A 20,736-nucleotide genomic window follows, 5' to 3' on the forward strand; every position below is an offset into this window, starting at 1 on the left:
GAGGGAGTCACAAATTCTCTCAACGTATCAACTAAGGTATGATTACATACCTAAGCATCTAAAAAAGTATGTATACATAATCTTATTTCTTCTGTCAATGCATATTCTTCCACTCTCTGTCTAAAGTTTTTTGTAGTTTACTGTGTGATATAAAGGATTATTCATACTCTTTAAGGGTTCTTAATAATATGATTTATTACTAGTCTACTATGGTCAGCTTGTGGGTTAATATAGGGCCAGATTCAGGAAGCCTCCGTGTAAGAGTTATAACTCTTACACGGAGGCTGCAGTTAAACTGTGTGATGTCAGCATGTCATGCATATGCATGAGGTGCATGAGGCATGCTGAATCACACCAGTAACCCTTACACGGTCCGTGTAAGAGAGTAGGGGGCGTGTCTGTAGGCTAAGCTCTGCAAGTGGACACGCCCCCGGAAAACTATAATGGCTGAAAGTAAACAGCCACGAGAAAGGCCATGAAAATGTGAATAAACACACTATACAACACATGCCCCGACTGGCCATCAGTGTATAAAGTGAAGAGATGTCATAAAAGTAAATGAAAACCTTTTTTTTTTGTTAAACCCCGTAAATGTTTGCTACTGTGTGCTGGTGTGCTACTAGCGCAATCACAGTTAGCAGTCAAGGGAAAAGGATATAAGAACTAAATATGCAAAGTAAGCCAAGAAATAATAGCTTAGTGGTAGAGTACCCGCCCTATGTGTAGGCAAGCAGGGTTCGAGCCCCTACAACAACCTTTTTTTTATTTTTGTAAATAAGCACTAAAAAGCCCCCAGACAGTATTGTACAAATGTAAATGTATTCCCTTTGTAAAATGGAATGAAACAGAGCATATATTTTGAAGTAACATAAGAATAAAAATAGTCAGAAATGTACTGATAGCTAAGCTGCCGTGAGACAGAGTGCCCGTAGCCGAGTAGTGTTGAAAAAGCTGCAAACTGCGTGCCCGTTGCCAAGCAGCGGATAAACAGGCTGAAACTGTGTGCAATTAGCTGAACATGTGTGTCACTAGCCAATTACGATTTATCCCAGCGCACACCGTTTGCGCCGCTCCCACAAGCTAACTGCCAGTGCGCATGCGTTACCTCCGCAAACGGCGCAGACCAGGTTTAAAGTGCTTAAAAGTGCTTTTGGCATGTTTGATTGACAGGTCTTCAACTCATTTCTGTCAGGAAAAGCAAAAGCAGTTGCCAGATTCGAACACAGGATACCATGCACTAGAGTCAAGGAACTAAACCACCAAGCCATGACAGCAATACCTAGAAAAGCAGAAATAGCATATATATGGGATAAAACCCAGAATGGAGCATGAGAAAGCATTTTCAGTGAAGTAGATACAATTCCAAAACGGCCAATCAGAGAAATGTGCGGAAAAGCGGCATATATAAGCCCCATAGGCGGGAATACACAGCATAACTGATTGTAGAACAGACTTGCAGTCAGCATGAGTGGAGTAGGTGAGGGACGTTGCTTTCGAGCACAGCGTTGGGCGTTGAGGAGTCCAGATACATGGTCTGGCTCCTTGTCCATAATCACGAGGCCCAACTCATGCAGGGCCAGGTCTCATGGGGAGTATATAGGGCTGAGGCGTGGGACCAGTTGGCTCGTGAGCTGACCAGTGCGACTGGCATTCCACGCACTGGTGAGCAGGTCCGTCACCACCATGCGGACCTGAAGAGACGCAAGCAGGACCAATTGAACCGTTGGATCCAGGAGGCCCGACAAATGCCCAACGCCCACGACTGAGTAAGTCACATTTTACACATGTATGTAAGGATTTCAACCAGCTGATACCATGGAGATGTGTAGTCCAATATTATTCCCTTTGTATTACAGCTGCAGGTGTCCGCTCTGCGAATGTCGAGATGCACGCCAGAAGGCTGGTGCGGCTGCGCCACCATGCAGGTTAGTAACCCCACCCAGTACTTGTAAATAAATATTATTATGTACCATGTATCAGAACAGTGCAGTGTATTGATTAAAAGTAATATAATGTGCAATCAGGAATTGAACGCCTGCAGGTATGGCTGCAACAAGTTCATCAGTATGCAAGTGTAACTGGAAATATAATTGATAGGATTAAACAGTGCTGTAATACAGATGTCCCATCATTAATTAAATATACTGTAACCTGCAGTATAGTCTCAAGAGTACAGCTTCAGAATCTGAGGTAGTCACATGTCAGATATATCCCCTGTTGAAATGCTGAATCATGACAGAAGTGAGGCTGTTGGAAAGTGTTTGAATCACCACAGGTCTAATATGTGAACAAAGCCTAGAAGTACCAACCTGAACTGTGAAGTTGCAGAATGTGTGAGAGTGACAGAAAGGCTCATGTATGAATAAAGAAAGTAGTAATAACCCCTGAATATATAAGCCTCAGTGTGTTTTCACAGAACTAAATGCATGTGGGAAGTACAAATTAACATCCCAAACTGATTTCAGTGTGTCTGAATCTGAATGTCTAGCTCAAAATCTGTATATGGTGATAACAGTAAACAATTTGCAGATAGAATGAATGATTATCTGACAGACTAAACAGCCATAGTTGTCCCCTGTCCTGTCATCAAAGTGTAGCAGGATGATGTATCTGATCAAATTCAAAATAAGTAGGATAGTGATGTATGTGTAACAGGTGTAGCATGACAGTCAAATAAAGATTATTTTGAAACATCAGCCTCAACTTAATTGTGTATCTATGATAAATGTGAATTAATGTTTAACATATGAATGTGTCATCACTTTCTATCCCCACCCAACCCTGTAATTCCATATAACAACATCCACTAAATAATGGTATGTGAACATTTCATTAATCATGGACATTTGTCCGTTCAAACATATATGCATGTCTGTTCGTGCATGTGCCCTGTTTATACCTGCAAATACGATGGCCTGTTGCCATTAATCAACCCTGCATGTCGTTTGACTGTGTTTTGCTGTTCAAATAATGCATGTGATATTGATATGCCCCTTGTTCAATGGTGTCCATATCTGGGTGTTTGTTTGATGGGAATACCAATGCATGCTGTTACAACTAATCTGAATGGAATAAAATGCCACTAACCCAAACTAACATAACTACTCACAAACCTAGAACGCTTGGGAAGGCAGGTCCCAGCGGACCCACCTCTCCCACCTCAGCTGGTGACTGCACCTGGCACTAGTGCCCAGGCGGACCCCCTCCGGTGGCCCTGTGCCACCTTCGGGTGGAAGCGCTGCAAGGGATGGGGCCCGTCCCCCCCTGCAAGTGTGGCCGGAGGGGTTCGCCCACTCACCCTCCGCGGTGTCCGGTCTGTGGTGCTTGGGGAGATCCAAGACATTGTTCTTGCACCCCACGCCAGCTTGAGGCTCGTGTGGCACAGCTAACGGCCCGGCCGTTGCCCGCCACACAGCCCCAGCACAGCCCGTCCTGGGCTGTGAAGGAACAGTGGCAACTGCCTATGGGTGGGGATATCAGTTCCACTGTTGCCATCTGTGGGCTCGTGCATCTCAGATATCCCAACCTCCGTCCCGTCAATTGTGTAACCCCCACGTGTGTCATACACCGTCCCTGTATGCGTCTTGTCTGTCTTGTCTGTTAACCTACCCAACCTACCTCCCCAGCTTTACCGACTTCCTTCACCTGTCATACCACTCTCACCTGTAAAAAAAAAAAAAGGGCACTCTGTCCCACAAAAATTACGCCCCATACATAGCTGTCCATGTCGCAGACATGTCCGCTGGACATCTAAACTGTTAATTACAATTGGCTGTACAACAAATATTAATGTTGTCCTGACACCTCTCTCAGAGGTGGAAGGTTTCAAATGTCTCACCAAAATACATAGAAATATACAGCTGTTGCTGCAAAAGACATGGGCATCTATGGGCCTTACCTACACCCTTCCTGCAAATCCCACGCTTCTTTCCCTACTGTCTTACCCTCTTTGTGACCCCTTTTCACCACTTTCCTGTCACCCCTTTTTCTTTTCTTTCAAAGAAAATAGCTGGTGTGCGCTTGTGTTAGCGGAGCTCACCGCCAGTGCAAGATCGTGAGCTCAGCAAAGCGCAGACCTGGTTTAAAGTGCTTAAAAGTGCCTTTATGGCACTTTGATTGACAGGTCCTGTACTCAGTCCCAAAGTTTGCTAAGAAAAATAAATTCCCACTGTCAGTCTCGAACCCAGGACCTTGGTAACATTAGTCCGTATGACCTACCACTAAGCCATGCCTGCTTTACAAGAGCAAACTGCTAAAATAAATATAGCATGTAATAGTAGGAATCAGTATAAAGGTAATATAGGAGATGTACTATCCAAAGCATGTTTGGTAGAGTTTTAATGGCCAAATTACTGGATTCCCATACTAGTTCAGTGTGAGCAGAAACAGCACTGCTACCTGTTAGCTTGTACATAATAATGTAAGGTAATGTACATATGTGAAGGTATGTATATCTACACATACATATATATAAATATATATTAATACATATGAAATATAATCGTAGGTCTCAGTAGCCATACACACTCACTACAGGAAAAAGTTAACATAATTGCTGCAACCTGAATCTGCAACACAGCCTGACCCCTGTGTGACCTACTCACCCTTCTAACTGCCTCAACACTTTGATTGACAGGTCCTGTACTCAGTTTGAAAGTAAAAATTCCCACTGTCAGTCTTGAAACCAGGACCTAGGTAACATTAGTCTGTTTGACCTACCACTAAGCCATGCCTGCTGTGGAAGAGCACACTGCTAAAATAAATATAACATGTAATAGTAGGAATCAGTATAAAGGCAATATAGGAGATGTACTATCCAAAGCATGTTTGGTAGAGTTTTAATGGCCAAATTACTGGATTCCCATACTAGTTCAGTGTGAGCAGAAACAGCCCTGCTACCTGTTAGCTTGTACATAATAATGTAAGGTAATGTACATATTTGAAGGTATGTATATCAACACATACATATATATAAATATATATTAATACATATGAAATATAATCGTAGGTCTCAGTAGCCATACACACTCACTACAGGAAACAGTGAAGATATATGCAGCAACCAGAATCTGCAACACAGCCTGGCTCCTGTGAGACCTACTAAGCCCTTTAACTGCTTAAAGGTGCCTCTAGCACTGTGATTGATAGGCCCTATACTCAACCCAAAAGCAGAATATGAGCATACTAGTAGGCCCTACCACAAGACCATTGTAACACTAGTCTGTATGACCTACCACTAAGCCATGACTCTCATACAGGAATATAGTGCTAAATAAGTGGAACATGTAATAGTAGGAATGAAGATAAAGGCAATATAGTATGTCTACTACCCAAAGCATGTCAGGCAGACTTTTATAGTCCCAATTACTGGATTCCCATACTAGAGTAGTGTTAATGGAAACAGCCCTGCTAATTGTTAGCTTGTACCCAATAATGTCAGCTAATGTACATATATGAAAGTATGTATATGTACACAGATATATATATATATATATATGCATATAGCAATACATATGACATATAGTTGTAGGTGTCAGTATGCATACACACTCACTACAGGGAACAGGCAAGATAAATGCAGCAACCTGAATCTACAACACAGCATGAAGCATGGGAGATGTACTAACCTTCACACTCACAGAACACTGTCAACAGCATACCAGCATGGTCCACGCCCTACAATCTGAAAGGGCAACGCCTATCTCACATACCCTTTTATAGCAGTGTCCTAAAATCACAGTGAGACATGCAATTAGTACGCACCCAGCTGCTTGCAATTAGCAAATGCTGCCTTACAATTGGTGCAGAGGCCATCACATGGATCCATGCAGATACCTACAAAAGTATTCAGTACCCACACTCCACTCATGCAATACAGTCATTGCACTAACCGAATGAGAAAGAGAGAGAGAGAGACAGACAGAGAGAGAAAAAATATATACTGACAGCAAGCAGCAAAACAGCAGCAGCAGCAGCAGCAACAGCAGCAAAATACAAGCAGCACGACTGACTCACCAAAAGCTGCCACAAACACAGGTAATGCAAAGTAGCAGGTTAATCCTGTGTATACTGTGACACCTCCAAATGTATCATAGTTCACTATCAATAGGTATGTCCATGACATAGGTTGTGTGTAGATAGTCATGAAATATAAACATATGTAAAATTGTTGTACATGTGGGCCATAACTAACACTTCCATAGCTTAGAACACAAGGCCAGTTGTGCATATGATGCAGTAGTTCCCAGGGTCAGTAGAGGTTCCTCCTCATTGGTGTGGGACCACTGTGTATGTATGGCACTGTTCAGGTACATATCCTGTAGTATGGCCATGGATTAATATCAGTCTGTCATGTGGTGCTATGTCCTCCAGGGGTGAATGTAGCACACATCCAGGGATACCATTCCATAACAGTGATGATATGTGTTCTGCAATGATGAGGGTGGCTCTCACCTGGACATGTGAGAGGATAGGGAGGTTACAGTCATCTGGGATAAGTAATAACACGTGTGTAGGACAATGGGGGGGGGTACCTGCACCTAAACTGTCTGCAAAATTGTTGGCAATATCTGTGCATTTGGTGAATGTGAAGCATCTTAACACTGCAGACAACAGATGCCTTCCAGTCATGTGAATCTGCCCTGTGCTGCAGTAGCCTCCTACTATTGTTATACAATATGCCTGTATCTGTAGTCCACTGGACAGGATTAATAAGTGGTGTGCAGTTGTTCTGGGTTAGATAACTGTGTGCACAGTACATGCAGTATGTGGGATGTCTGTGGTAAGCATATGCAAATGTGCTGGCGGTGTGTGTTGTGGCTTCCACTGGCCCAGTGGGCTGCATGGATAGCATCACTGTCATAACTACTGAATAACTGTGTAATCACATGCATACATAGCAAGGTATTGTATTGTGCTTGTGGTGTTGTTCAGATATGTATATCCAGGCTGAGTAATTTGTGTCCACATCACAGGGTTGGATGGCAGCACACATCCAGTATGTATGGATGAACACCCAGAATGTGTCACACGTGTCACCTGTGCAGACGTATCTGGCCATTACCTGTGCATCCCCCACAACACACACACATGCAACATATGGCAGAAGTACTATAGCAGTACACACATGTTCATAGGTTCATACTAGGCTATCTGCCCGAGGGCATTTACAAGACTAGCCCATAGTTTTGTGGCTTACGCCACCCCTTTAGTATGGGGAACCATACCCATTATTTTGCTGTGCCTCTGTCGAGCAGTGACACTGAGGTAATCCCTGGGGTATATCTGCGATCTCCCATCCATTGGTCAAGATTTCTCTAGAACAAGGCCATCGAGGTGCTCTGCCTCACATATACCGTGATTTTGTTCCACAGCATAGGGAGTCTTTGGTTGATGAATCTATCCCTCCAGCATGTCCTATTAATAGCCGTGTGGAGGTTTAAGTCTCCTGGCCTTGTGGCTCTGATGGATCTAGATTTTTATTGGTGAAGAATACTCATCAAATCTGGGTCTGACATGGCCTTGTATGTTGGGCAAAGGTCACCTCTGAGCAAGCGGTAGGCGACTGACTACAACATACATGGACATGCTGGAGGGGCAAATTCCTAACTGAGAGGCTCCCTTTACTCTGTAATGAGCTCGAACAGTTGAGAATGAACAGTTCATAGGTTCATACTAGGCTATTTGCCCTAGGGCATTGGTAAGCCTAGTAGAATGTGTTTGTCTTTGCCACCCAATCAGAAGTTATGCTGCTATGCCCTTGTCCGACTTTAGTATACTACGCCTCTGTCTAACAGTGACATAGAAGTGATACCTGGGGTACAACTATGATCTCCATCCACTCATCCAGATTCCTATGGAAGAGAGTCAATGAGGGACTCTGCCTAACCAGTAGTGTGAGCTCATTACAGAGTGAAGGGAGCCTCTCGGTTAGGAATATGCCCTCCAGCATGTCCATGTATGTCAGTGCTGAGGTCCAGCTCTCCTGAGCATGTGGCTGTATGGGACTCTGATTGCCTGAGGTACATCACGCTCATTACTGCTAGGTAGGACATGGCTGTATATGGCATGCACAGATTGCCCCTGAACAGGCAGTATGCCACTGAGTCCAGCTGGATTCACTTTACCTGGGCAGCATATGACATCTGTGTGAGCCATTGCATCCCCTTGATGATGTACTGTTGTCCTGTACCAGTTGCTGTAGGTGTCTGGTTAGGTACATCCCAAAAGGTGCATTGTATGCAATTATAGGCCTGATGATGGATGAGTACAGAGGCACAATGACCTCCCCTGCCATACATGTGAATCAGTCATGATTAGCTGGGCTATATAACATGTCTGTCAATCCACGTTGCCCATGTGGTAGACAAATGACAGACTGCTACCATGTTTCTTCCCCAGGTCCCCAACCACGGCTACTGTGCTCAATGGCCTAACACGTATGTTGTACTGTGCCACCAATGTGGAGGCGTGGGAATCTGCATTGAATACAGATAGGCCCGCTCGCCTGTTCAAGTGTTGTGGCCGACAAGAATGGTAACAGCTATAACATGGTAGTACTGGTGTGCTCCTGTGAAACCTGAAACAGGTTCATGTTACTGCACAGATATCGATGTCCATAATGCTAGGTAGGGTTTTGGGTGCGTGCATCCTTGGGTCTAGACGTCCAGTGTTGAGTAGCATCACTCTTACTTCCTCATCCTTTGTGATACAAATGGATGTGGGTTTGCCTTATGAGCCTTGCCTAATACAGGCACAATGGGTGTAGCAGGAGGCTCCGCCAAATGTCAATAGGACTGTGGTGACAGGTGCAAGCTGTCCCTAGCAAAGCATACCACCCCAAGATGGCAGGGATTGGCACACCTGTGAATGACACCAGTATGTCAGTCAATTGTTGGAAGGGATAATTGTGCCTTGATATTGTGGCATTGTTCTAGGTGAGGGTAGGATGCTACTCAAGGTCAGGGTCAAACTGTCCTGGGCTACGTGCTCAGAGAGCTCTGTAATGTCTCATGTCATGTAGTCCAGGGAGGAATGTGTCAGGCCATTCACAGCAGCATGGACATTGACTGAGTCATACCTGTACCTGCCTTGGGGTTACCTGACTGTTTGTGTTATGTGGCAGGTCATACTGCCTGACAGGCTGCACACCGTGACCCTCACCTCGTTAAGCCTGGTGAACGTGATGTGAGTGTGCCTGATCATAGAGGCACCTAGTACAGGTGTATGAGGTGTGTTGTTAACTGTTAATGGCTGTGAGTGTTCAGCACATTGGCTTTGTGTGATATGTGTTGCACATGTTAGTTCATGTGGTAGTGGTTGCCTGGATGTCTGCATAGGAGGTCTCTGCTGCATAGGCAGAGCTGTGGTCTGAGCCTACAAGTATGATCATGTGTGATCATGTGTTAGGTCCACTGTTGTGTTAGGTCTACGTGAGACTGGAAGTGTAGTGAGTGATCCCCTTTGCCACGTGACTGGTTATGGCAGTATTGAGTAGACAGAGCCTAGCCTCCAGTCTGGTATATGGTTGCATCACTCACATGAGTTTGAATTTGTCGTTAGGAGGAGGGAGTTGTCTGTGTACATGCATCTGTTCTAACATTGTCTCTGGAGTACCACACTCACCAGCTGGACTGAGGAGGGAACTGACAACTGACCTCTGGACATGCTAGAATACTATTGTGAACTCTGTAATCACTAATGATTGAAAACAAGGTGCAGTGGGGAGTGAGGGTGTACTGACATTACCTACAACTGCTGACTGACATAAAAGCGTCAGTGAGCAAAATGCCAGGTAACCTAAGTGCAATGTGTCACAATGAAGTAAATGCAACAATGACAAGCAGTCACTTGCTGTCATGTGTAACATGGAAGAACGTACAGTAAGCAATGCAGATAACAGTAGTGAGTCACAGATGTGTTTTAAAGATGTGTACTATGTGGAAGTAGCATACCAGTGAAATAACAAGCTAACAGATAACAAGCATATAAACAAAGGTAGATGCAGGAGGCCTGATGTAGTGTTTGCTACAACAAACAAGGTGTAGCAATGTCAGTAAGATACAGCTCAGATATGCATGCACTATAAACCTGATACCAGATGTCCCCAGCTATGAATGGCAGAGTACAGCCTATTGTCACACATGACTGCAGACCACAAACCTCGTTAATGTTAAATAACTGGCCTAAAGGACAACTGCCCATACCAGAAGTAATACACTTGTACACTGGGCCCACAATCAGCAGTTCCCAACTTCAATGGATGAAAGATATGTGTCCTGCCACCACAGTGCTTGCCACCAACCTCCCTAATGTAAAACAACTGGTCTGAAGGCCAAGTACTTAGTACAAATGACATAGAATGATAGCTACACTGTAATCAGGTTTCAACCAATCAGTAATAAGTAGAAGTTAACACTCCCTGTATAGAATGTGTACCATGTATTGTTGAGATACTATGCTGATAACCTGTTTGTGTACCTTTCCAGATAGACATGGCACCTAAGAGAAATCCGCGACTCTGCTGCAGAGGATGACGTGATCCACCAGAGCCTGGTGCGTGAGTATGCCATCCTGTTTTCACGCACCACCCAGAACCAGCAGGAGAGGTCTGCACTGTGGCAAAGCCTTGTTAGCAGGATAAATGATGTTGGCATGCATGATAGGACATATGAGCAGGTGAGACATCACTGCAGTGATTTGATTAGAAATGTCCGCCAGCGTGCTGCAGATATCCGCAGGCAACAGGCTGCCACAGGTGGGGTGGCCACATCCCCCTCACCAGACAGGAGGGGCTACTGCTAAGTGTTGTGGATCCAGCCCCAGAACAACATCTGCCATCATGCATCATGATGGAGGTTGGATCCACACATCAGCAAGACAGTGAGCGTGCAGGTAAGATGCCATATTCATTTATTGTTATTACTTTTACATTTGTTGACCCATATAGTCTAGCTGGATATGAGTTCATTTTCAGTAGAGGCATGTGGAGAAAAGCTCCACACATAACGTAATAAAGGCAGACAGACAAGTTGTCAATACAGACAGCCAACATAATAGAATTGTACAGCAGCCTGTTAATTAAATAAACATACATGTAAGGAAGTCAAACAGTTTATAGTCATACACAATGTACCGTTGGTTTCAAAGCAATCCTACCTAAAGCATAATGGTTATGCAATAAGGCAAAAGCCATATACAAAATAGTTAGGGCTCAGAAGGGTAGAGAAGTAGGAGTATGACAGATACAATGATATGGAAGAGGCAGGAGTCAAGAAGGGAAGTGAGGAAAAGAAGGAAGACAGTCAAGAGGAGGTGGGAGGGATGGGAGAAGTAGGTCAGAGCATAGAAGGACATCAAGGTGAAAGAAACAGGGTAGAAGCTAGTTTCTATGCACAATGAGGGGTTAAAGGTGAATAGAGCATAGGAGAGGGACATTAGCCTGACTCCAAGAAGAACAAAGCCAGTGGTTTTGGAAGTACAATTTTGGTTGAAGATTGAAGACAGGTACGGGTGAGATTAGAGTTAACTCCTGGTATGTACATATGACTGTTCTGTACGCTGTTACTTCATGCACGCATAAGGTGTGCATGTGGTATGTATCTGTCATCATGATATATATACAGACATGATGTGCAGCTGATGTGTATAAGGGAACTAGTGTACTACTGTACTGTATCATGTGCAAAACAAATGGCACACATGTGCCCACTGACATTACTCTCTTCACACTTCCAGGTCCCTCCCATGTATCACCGAGGCAGGCCATACATGCTGGTGAGTCTTTTAACAGTATCTGTAAAACAATTTATAAAACTAGGAAGAGTAGTGTAACTCTGTAGTAGACATGCTGGTGACTGTGTCCACAAAAACTGTAATTGACAGGTAGTAAATTGAGTAGTGTAACACGGTATTGATGTGTGTGTTTACTGTGGGGTGTGCATGTGTGCAAGTGTGCCTGTGCCCAAGTGTGCATGTGTGTTAGTGTCCATGAGTGCATGTGTCCATTTCTGAATGTGTGCATTAGTATTGAAGTTCATCTCTTTCAAATATGTATTGAGACTGTAATCTGTGTTCCATGTTTTCCTCCCGTAGGTTCTGGTGCTGCTCTGGTGACCTGCAGCAGGGAACCTGAATCTTGTGCCCCAGGTACTGATGATGATGAAATGTCTGTAATGGTGCAGGAAGGTGTGTCTGGGTCCGCCATTGGTCAGCCAATTGACAGTACACAGCTTTCAACCCCGTCAATGCGCACAGTCATCCTGCCGTTACATCCTTTATCACCATTGTCCCTAGGTGATGGACAGTCAGCAGTGGGCATAGATCAGGGTAATGTGGTACCTGTGGCACATGCATCCTCACACGGCAGCCATGTGCAGAGGCCTCGAATGGTACCACGCAGACAGTCGCCCATGGGTTCTCGGGGGGGCATCCGTGGTCGCACTGCCTCTGGCCGACGTGCCCAGGGAGGTATGTCAACCTCCACTATGTTTAGAACTGTCATGCAGGCACAGGCACGTATGGAAAGGTACACCAGACAGGGTCTGAGGGAGATGAGAGCATGTTGCATAGCCATGACAGACAGCATCCGTGATGTTGCGAATGCTATCCGTAACTTCACAGATGTCGTTGACAGACGTTGTGGGGGCATACAACAGCTGCTCCACAACCAGATGTCCATGGGCCAGGGCGATGGTGTGCGTTTGCGGCGGCGACGTGGCCGTATGCCAGCAAGAGCACCAGCTGGCAGTGGCCGCGACGACAACGGGCCCACTCTTGCGCCTCAAGTGCCAGCACCAGCCCCAGCAATGCTGGGTCTGTGCTGTCATCCAGACGCCCCAGGAGACCACGTGCACGTGGCTCTGGACAGTCCCAACAGGGAACTGTGTCCAGTCAACACACCCCTGCTTCCGATGACAGTACCCAGTCTGGGTTAGTACCGGATACGGCCCGTAGCACCCCTGCCAGGCACAGGTACCGTGTCCGTGCCCACAGACACTGATTTGGATGACCTGACAGGTGCAGTCTGTGGCTGTCCACAAAACCCTGTACATGGCAGCCATTATGTGGGACTGTGTGCGTGCTTACACACATGCAGAAACCTAACACCTAGGGCAAACACATACACACACACACTGCACCAACAACGGTCCACCCTGTACTGCTGCCCCTCACAAACACACATACACACACATGTCAATTGGTGTTACCAGTGGCCAGCTTGGGCATATCTAACCCACACCCTGTGCATATGATGACACTGTGCCACCTCCTGCATACTACAACATCGGTGCAGGTAAAGGTAAACACGTTGCTGATGCACAGGGTGACTACATAGATGTGTATAAGTAGTAACATGTTGGTAACTGTTGTGTGTTGCAGTATAAATGTGTGTATATCCCATCAGTCCTGCTGCAGTAACTGTATGAATGTCCTCAGTTGTTATCTGCACCCATACTACTTAACAAAGTGTACCTGCTGCACACCATCACATGCTAACATTGACTATGGCAATGTGCATCTTGTGCTGTTATGTAGATTCAGCTACATGTATCTGTTCTGTCACACATGCATTTATACACACCCTGCTACCCACACACATGCACACGCCACCTGCCATTCCCATTATTTATCACCCTACATGAGTAGCTGTTGATACATGACAGGTACACATTTCAGAAGTGCACTATGTTGTTTACTACTGGCATCCCCTTCTCTACCTGTACTCACAGGGTGCAGGCAACCTCATCAGTTTGAAGATGTAATGTGCATCAGGTACTGTAGTACCCTGATTGCCACAGCAAACATGCTTCCCATACGGAAATGCACACACAGACACATCCCACATCCACACACTTGCCACATTCAGGCTTCAGAACACTATCTAGGTATATTCGGTACATGTGCATGTTCAAGTAGCATGTAACACTATACTGAGTACTGGCACTTAGTTGTCTGTAGTCATGTTGTCTGTATAGAATAAAAGAAATGTTTTATTATCCTACTCCGCTTTGTGGACATTACTTGAACAAGTGTTACCTTACATGTGTTATCAGTACCAACACTTTCTGTTTTGTTTGTATAGGGTGCTATCAACATCACTGCTTGTTAAGGGTAATGACCACCCTGCAGTGTATAGCCCCATGTGGCAAAAGCCACATCCCACCCCATCATTGTGCACACACACTAACCCCACCAACAGTAAAACACATACTTTCCATTTGCAAGGTTCAAACCCACACCTAACTGTGCAATGACAGTAGAAACAGACACATTAGCAGAGTGTGCTATTTGCAGTAGTTGGAGAAACGTTTACTAATGCTGTACTTAGAGGGTGCTGACATCATCTGTGTGTAGGAGGAGGGATGTGCACCCTGTAGTGTGTTCTCCCAGTTGGCAAAAGGCAGTTAACCCTCCCAGCATAGTGCACACACATAAACCACACTCATACATTCCCTTTGCAGGATTCAAACCCCCACCTAACTACGTTATGACACTGAAGAAAGACACATTAGCAGAGCGCTCTATGCAAATTACTGGAGGACTTTACTACAGGTGATATAGTTATACAGTCCTGACATCATCACTATTTCCAAAAGGGGATCTTCATCCTGTACGATACTGTCACGGTTGCTAATAGGACATTTCCCACACACACACATCGATGTGTTGGAGGTTTGCATATGTGGGGATCCAGAACACCAGTGTGATTAGTATATGGTTTGATTGCAACAATGAGGGATATACTCCCAGTGGTGATTAGTTTTTACTCATGTTTGTAAAGATCAGCTCTAGTATATCTGCCCGCCTTGTGGGAAGGTTGGTTACCTGTTCCATGTCCAAAGAATGTCTGATCAATGGGAATCTTAGAGCTTGGTATTGTGGCCTGTGTAATGTACACAGTCTATGTTTGGGTAGCTGGCATCACCCAGTATGATGGTGTTTGCAGAGTAATCTAAACTCTCCTGTGTCAGCATGAAGGCTGTGTGGGAGACCTGAGTTTGAGAGGGTGCTGCAACAGCTCCTCTGTGTCTCTTTCCATGTGGTCCAGGGAGGTATGTCCCAACAGGTAGCTGACTGTGACCCTCCCTTGCTCTGTCTGGAGTGCGGCACGCCTGTCAACAGCTCATGTCAAGCAAGTGCACACCCCTCATAAATGATGTGGAAGCCTTCAAAGGCCCAAGGCCTGTTGAAAATATGGACCAGACTGCAGATACCTGTATAGAGGCATTCTGTGGACACATTCAGGAATGCATGGATCATGAAGCCACATATGAAAGCATGACCCAATTCTCCAAAGACAGATGTCCTGGGCACGGACACCAGCCATAAACACACTATACAATAGAAGGATGGCGCCACTACATGATACAACAACCTCCCAAAATGTGAAGGCACCACTGATGAGTATTGGAAGACAACTACAGGCACCCATATGATTGTCTAAGGCCATCTTTGAGAGAGGATTCCACAAGCCACTGAGGATAATCACAAGGCTGCCTGTAGTTATGTTAGTAACCTGGGTGGTACTACCCAGATATGCTCAGAGGTAATACAATATGTCACACAAAATATAAAACACACAGACATTGCCATCATCCTAGTGGACAGGTTCAATGCTGCCTTCTCTCCCCACCACACCAAAAGGGAACATATGTCTCGCATCACAGTAAGCTTCCCCTGACATCACAGATGCTCAGGTAAGAGATGCCCTTCCCAAAGCAGTAAACACTGCATCAATGGGACCAGACAGTGTCCCAGGCTGTGTCCTACATGAACCACAAGAAGAGCTACACCCAGACATAACACCACTGTTCAATCCCAGCCTTAATACATGATATGTGACCAGAGAGTGGCATACAGCAACAGTGGTCCCTCAACATGCAGGTGGTGCCGCCACGGATCCTGGACACTACTCCCCATATGTCTGACTAGCTTTGTCTGCAAAGCTATGGCAAGAATCATCAAGAACCTCACATATCTAGATATTGTGGACCTACAGACATGTCACCATACACAGTTTGGCTTTGTCAATGGCAAATCCTGCCTATCAAACCTGTTTGCTTTGTTTGAAACAGTCACCAAGGCCACTGTCAAGGGGTAGGAGGTCCACACAGCCTACCTGGACCTTGCATAAGCCTTGGATACAATACCCCACTTGTGCATTCTAGGAAGCTCACCAGTGTACATATTAACCCCTATGTCACTATGGGTATTGCACAGTGGCTCAAGGGCAGAACACACATGGTAGAATTGCTGGAGCCATGTCAGCCTCCAACCTGGTACAAGTGGTGTCCCACAAGGCAAAGCCCTAGGGGCTGTCATGTTCATTATATATTTGTCATAGGTACAGGCCAACATGGAAGTACTGTGGCTCAGCACGTCACAGGTGACTGCAGACCCAACACCATAATCAACTCAACAGCTAACACACCCATCCTCCAAAAGGGACTCTTGCAAACACACGACTTGTGCCACAGCCATGGCCTCAACATGAATGACAGAAAGAGTATAGTCATCCCCTTTGTCAAACAGTAAATGACCACAATGTACCACATATGTGTTAATCCAGTAAGTGCAGACCTAGGAATTATGGACCTTGGGGTACGAGGTTGATAGCATCCTACCATTTGACAACAACATGGACAAAGTGGTTAGGTAAGCATGTGATATGGGCCACATCATCATGGGATCCACATGTAGGCCAGGGGAGGACATTGTGCCCCTTTACTCATCCCTCATCATGCCCATAATTGACTATGATGAACCTGTCGGCATGCACCTTACCAGACACCTGCAGCAACTGGGGCTACTACATATGTACCTCGACAAGGTGATCAAAGTGCTCAAACAGATGCCACATACTGACTGGTTAAAGTAGCAGCAGCTCTACTCAGTGACATACTGCCTCTTCATAGGCAATCTGTGCCTTACATAGAAGGCCAGGTCATACCCTCACGTAATGGCCATGCTGCATCTCAGAATATCCAGATCCCACCAGGATACACGCTGGAAATACATGAACTTCAGGAGTGATATACATAGGACATGGTGGAGGGGCACATTCACAACTCAGAGGCACCCTTCATTCCTGATTATTATCCCAATAGAGGTTAGGCGGACTGACTCAGTGACTATCCTCAAGAGCGATATTAATGACTGGATGTGACATTGTAGGGTTACCCTGGGTATCACTTATGTGTCACTGTGAGAAAGAGGCACAGTATACTAACCTTGGAAAAGGGCATAGCAAGACAGATTCACAATGCATGTTGAAAGGCACGCACATTCTGGCTAGGTGGATACATGCCCTGGGCAGATATCCCTGTACGAACCTATGGACCTATGTCTCTTTTTCACCATTGGCCCATGTGCTGTCAATCACCAATGTAATCTCAATACTCTGGTAGCATGTGCAAAGGTCAGTTGTCAGTCACCTCTATGGTACAGTTGTGGAATATGTGTGTCATGTAGTAATGTCACAGCTGCCACATGTACACAGTCAACCCTATCCCCTACCCATTGATGTACATCACATGTATGAGATGGAAACACATGGCCAAACTGTAACAACAACATACAAGTCAGTCAGATGCATGGACACATATGACTCAGTCATCGTCCATGCCACCACAGCTGATGTGGGATGTCGCCACTGGGATACGTGATAGGGAACATGGAAGGGATCACTGAGCAAGTGACACAGGCTGGTAGACCCCTGACCTTGGTTAGCATCAGACCCTCACCAGGGATTCCGACAAATTACTGAATGCTAATGAATAAGTGTATCTACAACACCCTAGCTGAATGGTTCTTAGCATGCAGTCACTGCATTGCTATGGAATACTGTCTTACCACTACCACAACAGGTGAAAACATGCAGCTCCTGTACATTAACAACATGTAGACCTTATGCCCCAGACCAGGTGTGCATCCCTCACTACTAGGCTGATAGCATCTACATCTCACACTGTATATACACATCCCACATGCAGCATCTGCACAGAAGACCACGGTCATAATGTTACCCTGTGCAAATACCATGTATTCACATGTGGCAGGCATCACACATGGTAACTATTGAAAGTCACAGGTACATATGTGTATTTGGCACACACATACATCATGTGTTCATTGCCATAACCAGTGTAATCAATGTCATGCATTATTGTGAGGGACAACCCACATACATGGGCATTCTGTGTGTGCACAACACACATGGCATGTCTGTAATCAAAAGCCATACATAATTGTGATATCATTTAGAAATGGGTATGTGCATCCTGTAGTGTGTTTTCCCAGTTGCCAAAAGGGATATATCAATCATACACACTTACCCCCCTTCACACACACTTGTCATCTGCCGGATTCAAACCCCTACCTAACTATGTTAAGACACTAGAGACGGACGCATTAGCACAGCGGCCTATTGGCATTACTGGCGAAAGTGCTTTCCCTGATATACTTATAGGGTGCTGACATCATCAGAGTTTAGAAAGTGGAATGATCATCCTGTGGTGTGTTTTCCCAGTTGCCAAAAGGGATGTTTCTTTCATACCCACACACTTACCCCTTCACACACACTTGTCATCTGCCGGATTCAAACCCCTACCTAACTATGTTAAGACACCAGAGACGGACGATTAGCACAGCCGCTATTCGCATTACTGGGGAAAGTCCTTTCCCTGATATACTTATAGGGTGCTGACATCATCAGAGTTTAGAAAGTGGAATGATCATCCTGTGGTGTGTTTTCCCAGTTGCCAAAAGGGATGTATCTTTCATACACACTTACCACACACTTACCCCTTCACACACACTTGTCACCTGCTGGATTCAAACCCCTACCTAACTATGTTAAGACACTAGAGATGGACGATTAGCACAGCGCTATTCGCATTACTGGGGAAAGTCCTTTCCCTGATATACTTATAGGGTGCTGACATCATCAGAGTTTAGAAAGTGGAATGATCATCCTGTGGTGTGTTTTCCCAGTTGCCAAAAGGGATGTTTCTTTCATACACACTTACTCCCCTTCACACACACTTGCCACCTGCTGGATTCAAACCCCTACCTAACTATGTTATGACACTAGAGATGGACGATTAGCACGCGCTATTCGCATTACTGGGGAAAGTCTTTTCCCCTGATATACTTATAGGGTGCTGACATCATCAGAGTTTAGAAAGTGGAATGATCATCCTGTGGTGTGTTTTCCCAGTTGGCAAAAGGGATGTTTCTTTCATACACACTTACACACCCCCCTTCACACACACTTGCCACCTGCTGGATTCAAACCCCTACCTAACTATGTTATGACACTAGAGACGGACGATTAGCACAGCTATTCGGATTACTGAGAGAATCCTTTTCTCCAATATACTTATAGGGTGCTTACATGATCAGTGTCTAGACAGGGGGACGACCATCCTCTGGTGTGTTTTCACATTTGCTAGGGGTAACATTTGGACCAAGTGTGTGAGCATGCCCAGTTCAGCCTTCCTGTGGCATGTTGTGTGAAAGATGTCTCATTTATCTAAGTGTGTGAGCATGCCCAGTGTGGGCTTTACATATGTTGAACTCTGCAGCCCATCACATTTGTGGATGAGTGTGACCTTCAACAAATACCTCCATTTTATGGTTGTGTGTTCTGTGCCATGTTGTGTAGTTACTGTCCGAATGCTTTTGTGTGAACAAAACTGGGAGTATACTGTGCCTGCAGGTTTTGCATGGGATACTTTGCACACAATTGTCAACATCCGCTCATACTGACCTAACACTGTAGCACTGTCTAGTGTAGTGTTTCAGTACTTTCACTGTGGTGGTCAGTATCCTGGGCTTCAGTCCTATCACTGATTTACATTTCCATAGTGTGCACAACAGGCTGGTTAAGGTCCAGTTGTGCACATCTGCACAAAGGCAGTGCCTCTACAGACCCTGTTAATTGCTGCCCCATAAGCTTAACAAGTGTAGTCTGCAAATCTATGGAGAGGATCATAATTGAGCTCATAAACAAAGATATAGGGGACATGCAGACATTGTACCCATCCCATTTTGGCTTGGTCAGGGGCAGATCATGCCTTTTGTACTGGGTTGACATCTTCAAATTGGTCACTTAGGCCATTGTTGGGGAAAGGCAGTCCATACAACCTACCTTGGCCTTGCTAACACTTTCAACACAATACCCCACTCAGGTATTGTGGAAAGACCTCACAACTGAAATGTAAACCCATATGTCACAAGATGGGTTGCAAACTGGCTTAGGGACGGGACCCACAGGGTTAGAGTTGCTGGCACTATGTTAGACTCCAGGCTGGTCACAGGTGGTGTCACACAGGGCTCAGTCCTTGGCCACCATTGTTTGTCATGTACTTCCCATGAGAACAGGCCAACATGGGAGGACTTTGGATGACAATGTTAGCAGATGAGTGCACACTGGGCACCATAGTGGACAGTGCATCACACACAGATATCCTTCAGAAGGGACTCACAGTAACTGATAGCTGGTGCCAGGGCCATGGCCTGAAGTCAGAGTGCACAACATGTGTAGACATACCCTTCAGGAAAAGCAAGGTGACCCCAAGCTACCATATTGGTGGCAATCCTCTAAGCACAGAGGAGGTTATCACGGACCTGGGGACCCAGGTTGACAGTCGCCATTCTTCTCAGACTCACATTGCTAAAGTGGCTAGGAAGACCTTCTACATTGCCCACCTGATAAGGATGGGATTCACATCC

The sequence above is a fragment of the Protopterus annectens genome, chromosome 7.part0 (genome assembly GCF_019279795.1).
Source record: "Protopterus annectens isolate FY-2018-M chromosome 7.part0, PAN1.0, whole genome shotgun sequence".
NCBI classification, from domain to species: Eukaryota; Metazoa; Chordata; order Ceratodontiformes; family Protopteridae; genus Protopterus; species Protopterus annectens.